The sequence below is a fragment of the Heterodontus francisci genome, chromosome 35, assembly GCF_036365525.1.
Source record: "Heterodontus francisci isolate sHetFra1 chromosome 35, sHetFra1.hap1, whole genome shotgun sequence".
Classification (NCBI taxonomy): Eukaryota; Metazoa; Chordata; class Chondrichthyes; order Heterodontiformes; family Heterodontidae; genus Heterodontus; species Heterodontus francisci.
In genome coordinates this window covers 22586365-22599218 of record NC_090405.1, presented here as the reverse complement: position 1 = coordinate 22599218, position 12854 = coordinate 22586365, and the positions used below count along the sequence as shown (strand labels likewise).

The following is a 12854-nucleotide window of genomic DNA, read 5'->3' as shown; positions in this document are numbered from 1 at the left end:
TCGGATCCACCATCTCCTTTTCCCGTAGGGCCTTGAGGACATTCCGTGCAGACCACTGCCTGATGGATTGGTGGTCAAAGGTGTTTTCCCGCAGAAACATTCCCACGAAGGATAGCTGGTACGGTATGGTCCAACTGGATGAAGCGATCCGCGGCAATGTGACCAGACCCATCCTTCGCAACACCTCAGCACATAGTGACACTTGGTGTTTGTGTACTGGGGCTCCACACACAGCTTGGTGCAGCTGCACACGAAGGTGGTCATCAGGATGAGGGCGACGTTGGGTACATTTTTCCCGCCCTTGTCCAGAGGTTTGAACATCGTGTCCCTCCCGCCCTGGTCCATTTTAGATCACCAGATGATGCAGTTGAAGTCACCGCCTAGGATGACCGGCCTGGACGTCGCCAGCTGCTGGAAGACGGTCAGCCGCTCGCTGCGTTGTACCGGGGTGTACACGTTGATCAACCGGAGCGGAGCGTTGTTGTACATCACGTCTGCTACGAGGAGGCGGCCGCCCACCACCTCCTTAACTTCGGAGATGGTGAAGTTAGCTCCCCGCAGCAGAATACCCAGGCCGGAGGAACGGCAGTCATTACCCCCCGACCAGATCGATGGCCCGTGGGACCACCATCGCGACCACTGCCTGTAGCTGCTGAGGTGTGGTATTCCACACTCCTGCAGAAACAGTAGGTCAGCTTTGACCTTGGCAAGGTAATCCAAGGTTGAAACACATTGCGTAGTAGATTTAATGCTACGCACATTAATGGAAGCAATACTTACACCCGTTTTTTCCTAAAAATTAGTTGTTGCTTCCCATACCATTTGTCCTCGCCTCCTTGGTGAAGGGTCACTGACCCGAAACGTTAACTCTGCTTCTCTTTCCACAGATGCTGCCAGACCTGCTAAGTGGTTGCAGTATTTCTTGTTTTTGTTTCAGATTTCCAGCATCCGCAGTATTTTGCATTTATCTCGCTGTCTCTTGCTGGATTGCTCAGTACCTTTCTCTGTCTGTTCCTTTCTGAGTCCTGATAATATCTTCCTGGTTTTCTGTGTGTCTTTCTCTGTCTGCCTCATTGTCGGTGCTGTTACTCATTGTCCTTGTGTCATTGTGCAGTGAGGGTGAGTCCGTCAGCACGTGTGTTGCTGAGTCCGGGATTCTTGAGAAATCCGACTCCAATCCTATTTTTATAAAAACATTGGGGAATGAACATATTTCACTAACGGGCAGCTGAAATTGAAACCAGCAGTTAGCAGAGTGACGCAGCGGAAGCGTGCTGGGCCCATAATCCAGAGGTCAATGGATCGAAACCATTCTCTGCTATTTATGTTTGGTAATAATACAAACAGTTCACTTTCAAAACATCAAGTATTTACCCAAAATAACAAGATGCTTCCAAAGGCACTCCATTGCAATCAGCTTCTTCTTTCTAGTGAACACATCAATCAGTAACAAATCACTTTTGCTCACACGAACACAAGCTGCAAACACGGACCAGCCGAGTCTCTCCCACTTTGTCAACCCCTTCCTGCAGAGCCTCCTCTCCACCACCAGATGGTGATGTTGGCCACAATAAAACCAGGACAAATGGTCACAGAGAGGAGATGGTCAGTAACAGAAAATAAAACAAGAACAGGGAAAACCTTTACACAACAACAGGGGACATCTTTACACAACAGAAAACATATTTACACAACAGGAAATACCTTTAGATAACAGGGAGAACACAATCATACAAATGCCTTGTTTCTCCATCTCAGTCTCGTTGCCTCTCTCTCTGTCCCTCACTTTTGCTTCTTCACAGTCTATTCTTGGTTTTCTGTGTGTTTTTCTCTCTGTTCCGTTGTCGATGGTGTTACTCAGCGTCCTTGTAACATTGTGTAGCCAGGCTGAGCCTCCCAACACCTGTGTTGCTGTAATAAAAACAGAAAATGCTGGAAATGCTCAGTAGGTCTGGCAGCATCTGTGCAGAGAGAAACAGTTAACAGTTCAAGTCTGTTTCCTTAGCTCACATTAACTTTGTTCTCTCTCCACAGATGCTGCCAGACCTGCCGACTATTTCAAGCATTTTCTGTTTATGTTTCAGATTTCCAGCATCCGCAGTATTTTGCTTTTGTACGTGTGTTGCTATGTCTGGGACTGTTTGAGTGCAATGCTATTGCTTTATAAACAGCGTTGAAACAAACATTTATCTTGTTAACACACAGCACTAATACACAGCTGGATATAAACAGCAGCCTGCAGCAGAGGGCGCAGTGGAAGTTTATTAACACAAATAATTCACCAACACTATATTTACTGCTATCCACAATCACACCACACTTCATCTGAACACGTTTTACTCTTTATTTACATCAACTTCTTCCTTCCAGGAAACACTTCAATTTGGAACACAGCTTCCAAATCACCTTTATTCACAAACCCGAACACACACCAGCCCAGACTTTCCCCTTTCTGTCAACCCATTCCTGCATCACTGCCTCTCCACCAACAGTTGTTGCTAGAATCATACAATCATAGAATGGCTACAGCACAGAAGGAGGCCATTCAGCCTGTCGAACCCGTGCTGGCTCTCTGTTAGAGCAACTCACCTCATTTCACTCCCTAGTCAGTTCAATTTTGGAAGTGGGAAAACTTCTCGAAAGAATAATTCGGGACAAAATTAATAATCCCATGGACAAATGTGGGTTAATTCAAGAAAGCCAGCATGGATATCTTAAGGGAAAATCATGTTTAACTGTCCTGCTGTAGTTTTTTGATGAGGTAACAGAGAGGGTTGATGAGGGCAATGCTGTTGATGTGGTGTACATGGACTTTCAAAAGGTCTGGCAGCATCTGAAAGGTCACTGACCTGAAACGTTAACTTTGCTTCTCTCTGTGCGGATGCTGCCTGACCTGCTGAGTATTTCCAGCATTTCTTGTTTTCATTATGGAACAGAGTTCCCTTTTCAAACTTACAGAATTAACCACAATAATGTACTCTGAGATTCAAGTTAAATATCAGCCCAATATTGACACACATTATGAGTTTATAAGTTTCAGTATTAATTCCCATAGTGCATCCTGACATATACATTAGATATAACATAACATAAGAACAGAAGAAATAGGAGCAGGAGTAGGCCATTCGGCCCCTCAAGCCTGCCCTGCCATTCAGTAAGATCATGGCTGATCTGCCCCAGACCTCAACTCCTCTTTCATGCCAGCTCTTCATGGACCTCAACTCTCCAATATTTCAAAAATCTATTTACATCCTCTTTAAATACTTTCAGTGATTTAGCCTCCAATACTGTCTGGGGTAGAGAATTCCAGACATTCACTACCCTCTGAGAGAAGAAATTCCTTTGCATCTCAGTTTTAAATGAGTGTCCCCTTATTCTGTAACTATGTTGCCTAGTTTGAGATTCCCCCACTAGTGGAAACATCTTCTCAACATCTACCCTGTTAATAAAAACAAGAAATGCTGGAAATACTCAGCAGGTCTGGCAGCATCTGTGAAGAGAGAAGCAGAGTTAATGTTTCAGGTCAGAGACCCTTCTTCACCCTGTTAAGCCCCCTCAGAATCTTGTATGTTTCAAAAAGATCACCCCTCATTCTTCTAAACACGAATGAATAACCTGTTTCGCCGTTCTTCAAAAGTCAACCCCTTCATCTCAGGAATCAGCTGAGTGAATCGCTTTTGAACTCCTCCAATGCCAGTACATCCTTTCTTAAGTCTAAATCTCAAGTGTGATATCAGATTGAGAGAATCTGAAAGATAGTATAACCTGAGATACAAACTGAGATTTCAGTTTAAAACTCCCCCGGATTGTGAAACTAAAAGATACAATAGCAATTTAATTTGTATAGACTGTGCTTTGGATCATATTCCAGCCCTCATACAGTATCAGACTGGAAGATACTGTAGCAATTCCATTAGTGCAGACTCAACTCTACATTACAGAGCAGGGAACATATTTAAACAACCGGGAACACTTTTACACAAGATGGATCATATTTACACAACTGAGAAGATCTTTACCCAACAGGGAACCATTTTACACAATAACAGAGAACATCTTTACACAACAGCGAATACAGTAACACAACAGAGAACATATTACACAGCAGGAAATATCTTTAAAAGAACACAGGGAACATCTTTACACAACAGAGAACACAATTACATAAATCATCAGTCTTTCGCTGTCTCTTGCTGGTTTGCTCAGTATCTTTCTCTGTCTGTTCCTTTCTGGGTCCTGATAATCTCTTCCTGGTTTTCTGTGTGTCTTTCTCTGTCTGTTCCTTTCTGGGCCCTGATATTCTCTTCCCGGTTTTCTGTGTGTCTTTCTCTGCCTGCCTCATTGTCGGTGCTGTTACTCAGTGTCCTTGTGTCATTGTGCAGTGAGGGTGAGTCCGTCAGCACGTATGTTGCTGAGTCCGGGATTCTTGAGAAATCCGACCACAATCCTATTTTTATGAAAACATTGGAGAAATGAACATATTTCACTAACAGGCAGCTAAAATTTAAACTAACAGCAGAGTGGTGCAGCGGAAGCGTGCTGGGCCCATAACCCAGAGGTCGATGGATCGCAACCATTCTCTGCTATTTATGTTTGGTAGTAACACAAACAGTTCACTTTCAAAACATCAAGTGTTTCCCCATAATAACAAGATGCACTCGATTGCAATCAGCTTTTTCCTTCGAGTGAACACATCAATCAGTAACAAATCACTTTTGCTCACACGAACACAAACTGCAAACACGGACCAGCCGAGTCTCTCCCACTTTGTCAACCCCTTCCTGCAGAGTCTCCTCTCCACCACCAGATGGTGATTTTGGCCACAATAAAACCAGGACAAATGGTCACAGTGAGGAGACGGTCAGTAACAGAAAATAAAACAATAACAGGGAAAACCTTTACACAACAACAGGGTACATCTTTACACAACAGAAAACATATTTACACAACAGGAAATACCTTTAGACAACAGGGAGAGCACAATCATACAAATGCCTTGTTTCTCCATCTCAGTTTCGTTGTCTGTCTCTCTCTCTCCGTTCCTCACTTTTGCTTCCTCACAGTCTATTCGTTTTCTGTGTGTTTTTCTCTCTGTCCCGTTGTCGATGGTGTCACTCAGCGTCCTTGTAACATTGCGTAGCCATGCTGAGCCTCCCAACACCTGTGTTATAGAACATAGAACATAGAACAGTACAGCACAGTACAGGCCCTTCGGCCCATGATGTTGTGCCGAACCTTTAACCTACTCTAAGATCAAAACTACCTACATACCCTTCATTCTACTATCATCCATGTACCTATCCAAGAGACGCTTAAATGTCCCTAATGTATCTGCTTCTACTACCACCGCTGGCAGTGCATTCCATGCACCCACCACTCTCTTGTGTGAAGAACCTACCTCTGACATCTCCCCGAAACCTTCCTCCATCACCTTAAAATTATGCCCCCTGGTGATAGCCCTTTCCACCCTGGGAAAAAGTCTCTGGCTATCCACTCTATCTATGCCTCTCATCATCTTGTACCCCTCTATCAAGTCACCTCTCATCCTTCTTCGTTCCAATGAGAAAAGTCCCAGCTCCCTCAATCTTTCTTCGTAAGACATGCCCTCCAGTCCAGGCAGCATCCTGATAAATCTCCTCTGCACCCTCTCTAAAGCTTCCACATCCTTCCTATAATGAGACGACCAGAACTGAACACAATATTCCAAGTGTGGTCTAACCAGGGCTTTATAGAGCTGCAGCATAACCTCGCGGCTCTTAAACTCAATCCCCCTGTTAATGAAAGCCAACACACCATACGCCTTCTTAACAACCCTATCAACTTGGGTGGCAACTTTGAGCGATCTATGGACATGGGCCCCAAGATCCCTCTGTTCCTCCACACTACCAAGAATCCTGTCTTTTCGCCTGTATTCTGCATTCAAATTCAACCCTCCAAAATGAATCACTTCACACTTTTCCAGGTTGAACTCCATCTGCCACTTCTCAGCCCAGCTCTGCATCCTGTCAATGTCCTGTTGCAACCTACAACAGCCTTCCACACTATCCACAACTCCAGCAACCTTCGTGTCATCGGCAAACTTGCTAACCCAGACTTCCACTTCCTCATCCAAGTCATTTATAAAAATCACAAAGAGCAGAGGTCCCAGAACAGATCCCTGCGGAACACCACTGGTCACCGAGCTCCAGGCTGAATACTTTCCATCTACTACCACCCTCTGTCTTCTATGGGCCAGCCAATTCTGTATCCAGACAGCCAACTTTCCCTGTATCCCATGCCTCCTTACTTTCTGAATGAGCCTACCATGGGGAACCTTATCAAACGCCTTGCTGAAATCCATATACACCACATCCACTGCTCTTCCTTCATCAATGTGTTTTGTCACATCTTCAAAGAATGTAATAAGGCTTGTGAGGCATGACCTGCCCCTCACAAAGCCATGCTGACTGTCTCTAATCAAACTATGCTTTTCCAACTAATCATAAATCCTGTCTCTCAGAATCCTCTCCAATAATTTGCCCACTACCTACATAAGACTGACTGGTCTATAATTCCCAGGGTTATCCCTATTCCCTTTCTTGAACAAGGGAATAACATTTGCCACCCTCCAATCATCTGGTACAACTCCAGTGGACAGTGAGGACGCAAAGATCATCGCCAAAGGCGCGGCAATCTCTTCCCTCGCTTCCCTTAATATCCTTGGGTATATCCCGTCTGGCCCCAGGGACTTATCTGTCTCATGTCTTTCAAAATTTCCAGCACATCCTCCCTCTTAACATCAACCTGTTCGAGCATATCAGCCTGTTTCACGCTGTCCTCACAAACGACCAGGTCCCTCTCACTAGTGAATACTGAAGCCCCCAGTGGGACGTCACAATGAGGAGTGGAGCGCATGCGCAGCCTTTCCCCAACCCAGTCTGTGAGGCCATTCACTCAATCAGGGGAAGATGCTTTAAATCAGCTGCTAATGGAGACTTCCCGGGCCCGGGGGAAGGGAACAAACAGCATCTGCTTCCAGCAGCCACTGCTTTGGGAGCGTGTCCGCAGATGTGCTCAGAGATTAGCATTGAGTGGTGGGAAGTTGAGGGGGAGTCGGGGAGTGTTTGTAACAGACACTGTGGAGCAGGAGCTGCTCCCGGAACATGGAGTGAGCCGGGGACACGGGGAAGGGAGAGTTCATTCTCGGACAGTGTCTGTACAGGCTCAGGGAGACACAATGGGAAGAAATCACTATTGAAAATCACTGACAATTTCACCACCCAAAGGAGAGGGAATTTTCCTGCTTTAGTTCCAGTCTCTCACTGTTTGTTGGATCGTGAACAGTGGGGGAAAATAGCCGCAAAATAACGATGTGGACAGTTAGACAAAGAACATTTATTGCAGACACCAGGTGAGAAGTGTGAAAGGCACATTTTAAATAGTGGCTGCTTGTTTTCTGTTGAAATAGAAATGTGACTGTGTAAAGGTTACTGCTCTATCGGACAGTCCCAGTCATTGAGCAGTGCAGGGCTTGTGTTGTTTCTGAATGTCACAAACTTGTTGGAAAACCACTGCAAACACCTGGTAAACAGAAGCTGAATACTGCAGTACTGCAGTGGAGTCAGACACTGACACTGTTTGTGTTCCTGGTTTTCATTTCGCGATTGTTCATAATGATTATTATTGGGACGATTACATTGATCGCTTTTGTATCTTCTACCTCACCAGTTCTTTCATTCCTGCAGGAAAATACATGAAGGAACCTGACTGGATGTGGTGATTCTTGGACACAAGGAAAAGTGCAGTGATCTCGTTCCAACACACAGTCGGTACAGGATCACTCCCAAAGCACAGAGATACTGCCAGTTCATCAGTTCCAATGGAGCAAACAAAAGAAGTAGTCAGACAGACACTGATCCCAAAGTCAAGAGAGACACATTTTCAATCCAACAGTCAAACAACAGCGGGAGAGACAGAAGTTGTTTCTATTTCACTCCAATTCAGTACAGCTGACAGGTTGATACATCAATCACAGTCCAAAAACAAACTCACTATCAGATCTAAATAAACTCTGTCACCATGGTGACATTTTAAATATAAAATCTGAAATAGAACAGACAAAATTTACAGAATTGAAAGGTACAGAATGAATGCAAGGAGGCTTTAAGGGGATTTGGACAGGTTAAATGAATGGGCAAGAACATGGCAGATGGAATATAATGTGAATAAATGTGAAGTTCTCCACTTTGGTAGAATAAACAGAAAGACAGAGTATTTCTTAAATGGTGAGAGGCTGGGAAGTGTCGATGTCCAAAGGCACCTGGGTGTCCTTGTTCATGAGACACTAAAAGCTAGTATGCAGGTGCAGCAAGCAATTAGGAAGGCAAATGGTATGTTGGCTTCATTGAAAGCATATTTGAGTACATGAGTAAAGATGTATGAAGTCTAGATGAGACCGCACCTGGAGTATTCTGTACAATTTTGGTTTCCTTATCTAAGGAAGGATAGACTTGTCACAGAGGGAGTGCAACAGAGATTCACCGGTCTCATCCCCTCGGATGGTGGGATTGTCTTATGATGAGAGACTGCAGAAACTGGGCCTAAATTCTCTAGAGTTTTGAAGAGTGAGAAGTGATCTCATTGAAACAGGCAAAGTTCTTACAGGGTGTCACAGGGTAGATATGGATAGGATGTTTCCTCTGTCTAGTGAGTCCAGAACAAGGGGACACAGTCTCAGAATAAGGGCAGACTGAGATGAGCAGGAATTTCTTTACTCAGAGGGTGAGAAATCTGTGGAATTCTTGATCCCAGAGGGCTGTGGAAGATCAATCATTGAACATATTCAAGACTTAAATCGATAGATTTCTAAATACTAACAAGATCAAGGGATATGGAGATGGCAGAGAAAAATGGCGTAGAGGTAGATGATCAGTCACGATCTGTTTGAATGTTGGAGCAGGCTCGATGGGCTGAATGGCCTAATGCCCCTATTTCCTATGATCCTATGAATCCCAATAATGTACATCAGAACGTTAGACCAAGTTATGCATTACATACCAGTTCAAAAATCCCACAGAGATTAAGACTGAAAGATACAGTATCAATTCCATTGCTACAAAATGAAGGACTTGGAGCTTGCAGACCAGCCCATGTATAAGATTGAAAGTTATATTTTCATTCGCAATCGTTTTCACAGAGCTGAATATTAAATACCAATCCACAACTTGCACAGGACTACCAAATAAAACCTACAACTGTAAAATACAGTTAATCCATATTTTAAATTAAACACAAGGCAAACAAATATTGATACATTAAGAGAGCGGGAAACAGTGAGAGCAGAGTGGAGCATAAAGAGCCCAGGAGAGAGAGGGAGCAAGAGTTCACTCGGAGAGCAGGGAACAGCGAGAGCAGGCGTCAAAAAAGGCAAAGGAATACACAATTAATGGGAGAACACTGAATGGTGTAGAGGAAGTGAGGGACGTTGGAGTGAATGTCCACAGATCCCTGAAGTAGCAGTACAGGTCAATAAGGTGGTTCAGCAGGTCCTTTCCTTTATTAACTGAGGTATAGAGTATAAGGGAGACCTGGGTGTCCATGTCAATAAGTCACTGACAGCTAACATGCAGGTGCAGCAAGCAATTAGGAAGGCTAATAGTATGTTAGCCTTTATCGCAAGATGATTTGAGTACAGGAGTAGTGAATTCTTGCTTCAATTGTATAGAACCTTGGTTAGACTGCACTTGGAGTACTGTGTGCAGTTTTGGTCCCCTTGCCTTAGGAAGGATATTATTGCCATAGATAGAGTGCAAAGAAGGTTCATCAGACTTGTTCCTGGGATGGTGGGACTGTCCTATGTAGAGAGATTGGGGAAACTGGGGCTCTATTCTGTAGAGTTTTGAAGAATGAGAGGTGATCTCATTGAAACCTACAAAATATTTAAAGGACAGTCAGGGTAGATGCAGCTAAGATGTTTCCCCTGGTTGGGGAGTCGAGAACCAGGGGATGCAATTTCAAAATAAGGGGCAAGCCACTTAGGACAGAGATGAGGAGAAATGTTGTTACTCAGAGGGTTGTGAATCTTTGGAATTCTGTACCCCAGACGGCTGTGGAAGCTCAGTCATTGAGTATGTTTAAAGCAGAGATTGATAGATTTCTAAATACAAATGACATAAGGGAATATGAGGAAAGTGTGGGGAAAAGGGCATTGAAGTGGATGATCAGCCATGATCATATTGAATGGTGGGGCAGGCTCGATGGGCTGAATGGCCGACTCCTGCTCCTATGTTCCTAACTCCACATTATCGATGAGACACAGCCTCAGGCCGACTTGTCGGGTGGAGTAAACAGATATCACTGCTGCTGATCTTCACCAGAACAGAGAGTGAGATGTAACATTGATCATCAAACAGACTGTGAGAGAATACAACAGAATAAAACACATGGAGAGACACTGTGGAATAACAAATAGATTTGATTGGAATGTTGAATTATGATTGGAATGGATAAAACAGCAGATTAAATTGGGACAGAAAAGAGAAACTGATGGGAAGAAGGAAGAAAAGAAAGGATGGATCTGTTCACTTTTTTCAGTTTTTTCACTGGTCCATCAAAGCTGGATTAAAAAAAGATGCAAAAAACAGAGAGTTTCACCAAAAAGGGAGATTAAATGCTGCCGAAACCTTGGATCGAAGGATGCCCCAACAGATCACCTGTTTAACTGTCTCCTCACTGGGGGATTTCAATCAATGAGCAATATTATTCTCTCCTTTTCTTTTGTTAAATGAAACCACTACTGTCACTTGGAGTTAATATCCCTGTGTTCCAACTCCTGAATAATAAAATTGTGAGTTTCGTGATATTTTCTGGACACATTTCCTGCTGAAAGAACTAAGAACTCTTTTCTAATTTACACAATACTATATACACACTCATCAAGCCTCCGAAACTGGCATCCTTGGTGCTGCTCTCTCCTCCCAAACCTCATCTCATGTGACTGTTACATCATCACTCTGATTGTGGGAGGGGTTAATCCCACTGTCTTCAGCATTAACCCTTTACATCCTCATACTGCACTGTCTGTCCAAAAAAATCAGTGGAGGGAACTTGAATTATCAAAACAGCAACAGCTGCCAGTTGAAAATCAACTCAACCCATCAGAGAGAGACTGTCAGAGAACTTGCTGCATCCAGTCCTGACCCCGTCACATTAAGCAGCTGCTCACCCGGACCCCACTCTCATCAACACTGAACATTTTTACTGAGACCCTTCAAATACTGTTTATAAAAGGCCGCAAAGATCAAAGTTCACACAGTTGTATTAAATACAACAAAGTTTAATATCTTCTCACTGTTTCTCGGTAACCACATGAGACATAGGTTTTCTTATTTGGTTCCTTTGATTTTTCTTGTTCCTGACTGACAAATATTCCAAACCTCAGATAAACCCTCCCACTTGCGTCATGTCCCAGTCTCGGTTAAAAGCAACACATAATGACACAAACACTCTCCTTCAGTGAGGTTAATATCAAGCTGTTTTCCAGGTTGAATGTAACTGTGAACAAATTTACGTCAAAGAAGTTACCTTTGATGAATCAGCACTGAAATTCTGCACAAGGAGGAACATCCATTGCAAACTCATATCCTTCACAAAGGCTGTTTTTTTATGTGATTCAAGTTCATCATGTATTTTGAATTAAAGTTCACAAGACACAGATGTCAAAGTTGATAATGAAACTTTTCAAGCATGTTGCTACTGTGAAATAAGACTCTGCTGGGAGTTGAACCCAGGATCTCCTGCTTACTAGACAAGTGCTTTAACCAACTGAGCTACAGAGCCAGATCACAAATGTGTGTGCAATTGAAATCAGAGGAAGGCCTTGTAGATAGTGGGCAGGCTTTGGCGAGTCAAGAGCTGAGTTCGTCACGGCAGAGTTCCCAGCCTCTGACTCGCTCTTGTAGTTGGAGCTGTAGTTGTAATTGTAATAGGCAACCGTCCGTCTCGGAAGACGATGGGCTACACCCGGGGTGTACGTCACTTCTGTATGAAACATCGTTTGTTGTGGCTGGAGAGGATGACTCGTGAGTGACGATCCCTTCCGCAGCTGGTACAGATGAATGTCATTGGCCCGAGGTCGACTGATAATTTTTCCTTCCTCTGAGCTCTCTTTCCCACCATCTGGTCATTTCTTTTGTCCTCTGCTTTTCCCATGGTCTTCCTGAATGCCTTTCTCCAGGAATTCCAGTCAGCAGGAAGGACTTCCCATGCATCGACTCCAATCCCAGTCTGCTTGAGATCTCGCTTTGCAGATGTCCTTGTATCACAGACGTGGGTGACCTGTTGGTCTCGTGCTGATAGCAAGCTCACCAAAGAGCATGTCTTTGGCAAAGCGACCGTCATCCATTCAGCACACATGACCCAGTCAACAGAGTCACCGCTGACTCAAGAGGGCAAACATGCTGCAGATCCCTGCACGCTGGTGTACTTCTGCATTCGGCACTCTGTCCTGCCAGGAGATGCCCAATATCCATCTGTACTTTCCCTGAGCTACAGGTTATTGCAAGTTTCTCTGGCTGTGTTTATTTTAGGTGATTTTGTACTCAGGTTCTTTTGGAATCCATGTGTTTGCAGATCTTTGTGAGTGAGAGATGTGGTAATATGTTTAAAAGATTTCCCTATAAATTATTCATATCTCCATCTTTCCCCGAACTTTGCACAAACACATTAATATGGGAATCACACACATCAGGCCGTCAAACCTGTCTGCTAAACATTGAAAGGTGACAGTGTTTATTGTGACGGGGTTCCATTTATGAGGACACATATTGATGATTCACACATGTAAAAATTTGTATATTATGTTCATGACATAATGA

At 43.9% G+C, this 12854-nt stretch overlaps 1 non-coding gene across 1 annotated transcript; it reads right to left on the bottom strand.

Moving 5' to 3' along the window:
- Positions 1–11743: 11743 nt before the first annotated feature.
- Positions 11744–11817, bottom strand: trnat-agu (transfer RNA threonine (anticodon AGU)). Its single transcript has one exon. It is a non-coding gene; the product is annotated as a tRNA-Thr (tRNA).
- Between the last annotated feature and the right edge of the window lie 1037 nt (positions 11818–12854).